Raw genomic sequence first — 6728 nt, 5'->3', positions numbered from 1 at the left:
ATTTAAATATAAGTAAAACTCTATTTAATATTTTTAATCCAAAAATATTTCCAAAATAATAAATACGAATATTATCTACAATAAATATCATTAAGATATTTTAATATATAATATATATTTTATACTATAAATTAAAATTGTAAAAATAAATACTTTTAACTATTTTTTAATACATGCGAAATTATATATATATATATATATATATATATATATATATATATATATATATATATTCAGAGAGAATATCACATGCACTGAGTACGTTAATTAAATAGTACATTAGTATCAACCATTCAACCTAGCTATTGGAATTGGTATCTCACAACACTCTTCACTTTTTCCTTCTTTTTTTTTTTTTACAAAACATTTTTCACTTATAAATATTGGAGTTCCCTTTTAGTGTAGATATTTTTTTCCTAATATATATTATTTATTTATCAAAATATCATATAATTCGAGTATTTGAAATTTATTGAAGAGTTATAAATATTTCCTTTTGAAATTTAAAAATAATGCTTTACATAATAGAAAAATGTCAGTATTAAATATTTAAATTTAAATTTATAATATTTAACTATGAAAACTAGTGTAAGAATGAAGGGCTCTATTAGGATTTTGGAAGAAGAAGTAGAAGACGTCGTTCAACAATGAACCAAGAAAGTCAAAACGAAGAATGGAAAGACGATAGTGGACTATACAATGGTTGAGCAATCAGTTTCCTCTCCACCTAGGGAAGGGCCGAAATGCTCCTATGCTGAAAGTGTTCTGGTTGCAGATGGGGAGAGGTTTGTTACAGACTACAAAACCCTGTTGAAGAAGATGGAGGTTTTCGAAGAGGTGCTTGCAGAAGAGGAAAATCACCCAAAGGAGGAAGATCCTAATCATGATCTGTGTCCGTCTATCAATGTTTCTCAAGAGGAATTTGAAGAATGGTGTTCCCCTTGGAAGAACATGCTGATTATTCATGTCCTAGGTAAACAAATATCGTTCAAATCCTTAGAGAATAAATTCAACCGCGACTGGATTAAAACGGGATCGATGCGTATGATTGATATGCCAAACGACTACTTCCTGGTTCAATTTTCTTCGAAAGAGGACTATAGACATGCCTTGTATGAAGGTCCTTGGATGATCGCTGATCATTATATTTTGGTTCAACGGTGGAGACCTTTCTTCACAGTTACTACATCCCAAACCAGAAAGGTTGTTGCTTGGATAAGGATTCACGAGCTACCCATCAACTCTACAATGACCATTTTCTATGGTGTGTGGGGAACAAACTAGGGTTAATGCTAAAGATTGACAAGTTAACCCCTATCCACATAAGAGGTAAATTTGCGAGGATTTGTCTGGAGATCAACCTCAACAGGAAGTTGGTCTCTATGATTAATGTCATGGGTCACATTATCAAATTAGAATATGAGGGTTTACATGTTATATGCTTCAATTGTGGTGGATACGGACATAAACAAGATCAATGCGTCCCTCTTATTGGCCAAGCTCCCAATCCAACTACTGATAGTGGAAAGCAAACCTTAGGGGCCATGGAAGTTGACGATGGCGAGCATAACTTAGCCTCACCAATCGTGACGAATAGGGAGACACAATCAAAGGTTGGGGAAGTTGCAAAAATCATGGAGGAGAATATATCCTGTCCAAATTCTAAGGCAACGTATGGACCATGGATGATAGTAAAACGAGGGAAAAAACCGGGCAAGTATCATAACAACCTAAGCTTTAAAAAAGCCACTATCCATTCACGGGATTCACGGAATAATTCAGGTACGATTACCAATCAATCTTATAATACTTTGATTATGCCACATCAGCAAGAAGATGGGTCTCTCTCTCCAAAGAATACCCACGTGAAAATACCCATGCAGCCCATGCACATGGTTGAATCCAACAGTAAAGCACCAGTTATGAGCCATGTAACTAAAATTCGAAATCCCAAGGCAGGTAAAAACCCAAAATTCACACGGGGTCATGGCAACCCATTTATTGGAGGGCATCCAAACTTAATGATTGGGCAAGATAGGCATATTAAGAATCGACCAAACGAGGCAAACCATAAGGACAAAGTCTCGTTGGTGAATCCCAGTCCACCCATTGCGGGCACAAGTTCACATGGAACCTCTGTCAAAGTCATGGATCAACAAGAAAATTCCCGCAAAGTCCTTGATGGCCTACAAACCATCGATGTATTAACTAACTCAAAGATTGTCATGAATAATACCTCAGCCCAAGTGGTATTACTAGATGCAGAAACCCAGGCCTTTGCGAATGCATTGAGAGCACACCTCGACCCATCTTATAATAATAAGCTCTGCAATACTACAACTCACAACTCAAGTACAAAGGAGGGTGATGACGAGGAAGGGATTTTGAATCCAAACAACTCAAACAGGTTTTAATGAATTTTTTTAACCTGAAATTGTAGGGGAGCAGGAGCTCGTGGTTTTTGCGACATTAATGAATGAGATCATCAATGAATTTAATGTGGGTCTACTCTTTCTTATGGAAACACACATTAGTGGCGACAATGCACTAAGGATTGCACGTTGAATTAAGTTAGACAAATGGCATGGTGCCGACTCAGGGCCATGCAGGGGGATTATGGTGTATGTGGGATCCACGGAAGTGGCAGGTGGAGGTGAAAAAACAATCTAACCAGTTTATTCATCTCCAGGTTCAAGATGAATTTTCAACTTGGTTTTGTACTATGGTCTATGCTAACTCGCACCCTCAAGGTAGAGTGCAACTCTAGAGGGACTTATGCTGCATTGCAAACCAATTGGACGGTCCTTGGATGGTTGTGGGAGATTTCAACGATGTTATTAGCTCTCATGAAAGAGTAGGAGGAGCCGGAAATTCTTGTACTAGAGACGATAATGCATTTCGTGATTGTGCCAATTAGTGTAACCTTATAGACTTGGGATATAACGGTACCCCTTTCACTTGGCGTCGAGGTAGACTTTTCGAAAGATTGCCCTAGATTTAATAATATTAAGATTAAGATAAAGAAAAAAGTCAAAAGATGAAAATAGATTAATTGTTGGAAATTTTACAATTAATAAGAAAAATGTTACACTACTAGAATTTCTCTTATTACATGCGACTTTTCCTGCGAATTTTTTTTCACGAAACGTTATTCCTGCAAATTTTTATGTGAAATTTTATCTGCAGGTAATACATTTGTGCAAGAATTTTTTTTTGCATAAAACTTTCTTGCAATTTTTTTTTTTGCAGGAAACTTTCCTGCAATTTTTTTTGCAAAAAATTTTGCAGGAAAATTTTTTGCAAATTTTTTTGCAATAAATTCTGCAGGAATATTTTTTATGAAAAAAAATTAAAGAAATTACTATAAATTCTATCAATAATTCTTCAACTTTTAAATGCTCACAATGAATTCATTTGAAGCATTTGTTTCCATTCTTCCAACATGTGATACATAATCTTTTAAATTCTAAGATTGTAGATTATAAGTCTAACACTCAACTATACAAATCAACTTGTAAGGTAAGTGTTGTCCCAATTTATATACTTTTTAATTATTTTATTTTGAGTCGATGTGGGACTTGAAGTTTTTTTTTAAATATTAAACTTATAAATTTAAATATTTTTTTTGATTTTTCCTGTGAGACCACCATTCTCATTTCTCTCCCTTTCAACAACTCTTCTCATATTTTCCTTTCTCCTTTCACTTTGAAATTGTTCTCTTATTCTCTTCTCCTTTGCTAAACTTCCGTGTGGTGATTCCTTGTGTTGAAGGTGCTGAGTATGAAGTGTTGATTTTTAGATGAAGACGTGGACTTCCTTTTCTCCTCTCATTTTCTCAAGCTTCTTCTTCTCCTCCACTTCCCGGAAGCTCGGATTTCTTCTCCTCCGAGGTAAGGGAAGCTAGATTCATGTTGGTTGTTTGGGAGTGAGTTAGAAACTCACTTGTTGTTTGATCTCTTGATGATTGATGGCGGTATGTGAAGAAATGATGTTTTTGGGGTTTCGGGGAAAATGGTGAAAATTTTGGGTTTTTGAGTGTTGATGATTGCATGTTGAAAAAGGGGTAACTTTTGAGTTGTTTGATGAAAATGTGGTGTTTTGGGTGGATTGCATGTGCTTGGATTGTCTATTTTTGCAGGTTTTGGTGAAAATTTTTGAAGTTTGAGGGTTGCTGCTTGGTATTGCGTTGGGCGTAGTTCTTAGCGCTGAGCGCGTGACTATCAAAGGGTTCCATTGGTCAAGCACGGTGGGCGCGAGGCTGGTTGCGCCGGGCGAGCTTGGGAATGGAGGCCCCTGGATGGATCATGTCTGGCATGAGGGAACCGCGCTAGGCGTGATGTCAGACAGGGACTTAGCATTTTGAGGGTTCTGGTATGGCGTTGGGCGTGATGATATCTCGTTGGGCGTGGAGACTCCTTGGGAGTCTCTGCCAGGGGTGACGCCGGGTGCAATTGGTATTGCGCCGGACATAATTAGTATTGCGCTGGGCATGAGACCTTGGGGAGGTCTCTGCCTTACTTGCATCGAGCACAGGTTTGGTACGCCCCGCGCAATTGGAATTGCGCCGAGCGCGTAAGAGCCTTAGAGCTCTCTGGTTGGTCCACGCCAGGCGCAACTCTTATTGCGCCGGGCGCGGATGTGTTCTTTCAATAATATGTTGAATTTTGCTGATTAATGTTGTTGAGCCGAGTTGAGTTGTATGTTGTTTAAGTTGTTAATACCGTATGATGTTTAAGCTATATTGATGTAAAGTTGAATTGTGTTGCATGTTGTTTATGTTGTTAATGTTGCTATGTTGTGTTGTGTTGAATGCTGATATAAACTGTTGTAGGTCGTAAGGCTGAGCTGTTGTAGGAGATCTCCGAGCTAAAATGCATGACGACGCATATGTTGTGTGATGTTAATTTTGCTGAATGATGTGAGCCGTATGTTGATATTGTTGAACTTAGTGATGTGCTGATAAGCTGTAGCTGTTTATAATTCCTATATATATGCTGATTCTTTTCACTAGCTTACCCTTGTTTGTTTTCATGTGAATTGGACTGTAATGATCATATTGTGTATGAGAGCAGAGCAGGGATAGGTTGGTGTATGGAGGTAGGTTTGCAACTGACAGATGGAGATGATGTTGTTGTTTTTGCCTACTTAGTGTGGCTATTTTGATGTATTTTGTATATTGATTTTGAGCCCCAGACTAGACTTATGTGTATATATTTTATTTTTATATATGCATACTCTATTATGTGTGGTGTTGTTTGTTGTGGAACGGCTAGGAGGGTCGTTACATTTCCTGCAGATTAAAATTGACAGGAAAATTCACGGGAAAAATTATGTGTAAAATTTTTCTACCATTTTAGTAAACATTACTTGTGAATTTATTTTTGCTAAAAACAAAATAAATTTCTTACAATATTTTCTGCAAGTTTTTACCATGAAATGTTTTTCTATAATCATTAAAATTGTAGCAAAATTTACAAAAATTTATTATAAGTTATTTTTCATAAAAAAAACTTTGTAAGAAATATCTGCAAATTATTTTTTTGCAAATAAATTAGTAAACTTTTTTTTACAAAATTATTATTGCAAGAAAATTCACAAAAAATTTATGCAAATATTTTTTTGTAAAAAAATTCGCAAGAAAATGACACTTTTCTAGCAGTGTTATAATATAGATTCACATTTCTTATAGTCAAAATAATTTGAATTTTAATGTCCATAATTAGAAGACGTATTGCAAATAATTTAGTTAACGTTATTAAATTTACTAAATGTTAATAAATATGCTTTATAATTAATAGAAAATGTTTGAATTTATTATGTACAATAACATAAGACTATCATGAATTTAATAATATTAAGATAAGATAAGACGTCAAAAGATAAAAATAAAAAAATAAAAAAAATTTTAATTCCACAATTAATAAGAAAAATGTTACAATAATTTAGATGCACATTTTTTTTGTAGTTATAATAAATTGAATTTTAATTTAAATGTCCAACCAGAAGATCATTATATTGCAAATAATCAGTAGAAATTATTTCTATGTTTAGTTAACATAATTAAAATTTTTAAATGTTAACAAATATATTTTATAATTAATAGAAAATGTTTAAATTTAACAACTATAATAACATTAATGAGGGAGAAAAAATTGACTATCCTGAATTAATAATATTAAGATAATATATCAAAAGGTGAAAATAAATTGTTGATATAATTTCACAATTAATAAGAAAAATATGGTTGGAAACTCCATACCAAAATATGATTACCAAAAAAAATATTTCAGATTAAATTTTTTATCTATGACTTGTTTAAATATAAATTGAATGATTTAATTAATTTAGAGTTATCATATAAAAATAATATAGATAGAATGATTTAATTTTTTTTTGTAAATATATGAAATATTATAAAGATGGCCGCAATGAGGATTGAACCTAGGTCCTCATGTTTCTAACTATCCCGACCCCTCTCCTCCCAACCACTAGGCTAACCCTAGTGATTATAGAATGGTTTAATTGAATGAATTAGAATATATAATTATTATATAATTACTACAATTAAATATATGTGTATTTTAATAATTAAAAAACCAAAATAAAAAATCCTTAAAACTTTCTTTTATAACAGAAATATAAAAAGTAATTATATTTTAATAAACTTTTAAGTAAAATAATATTTTAAAATATAATTATAAAAAAATATTATATTTAACGTTAATAAA

This window comes from Cajanus cajan, chromosome 4, assembly GCF_000230855.2.
Source record: "Cajanus cajan strain Asha chromosome 4, NIPB_CcT2T_4, whole genome shotgun sequence".
Taxonomy (NCBI): Eukaryota; Viridiplantae; Streptophyta; class Magnoliopsida; order Fabales; family Fabaceae; genus Cajanus; species Cajanus cajan.
This window is presented reverse-complemented; position numbering follows the sequence as displayed.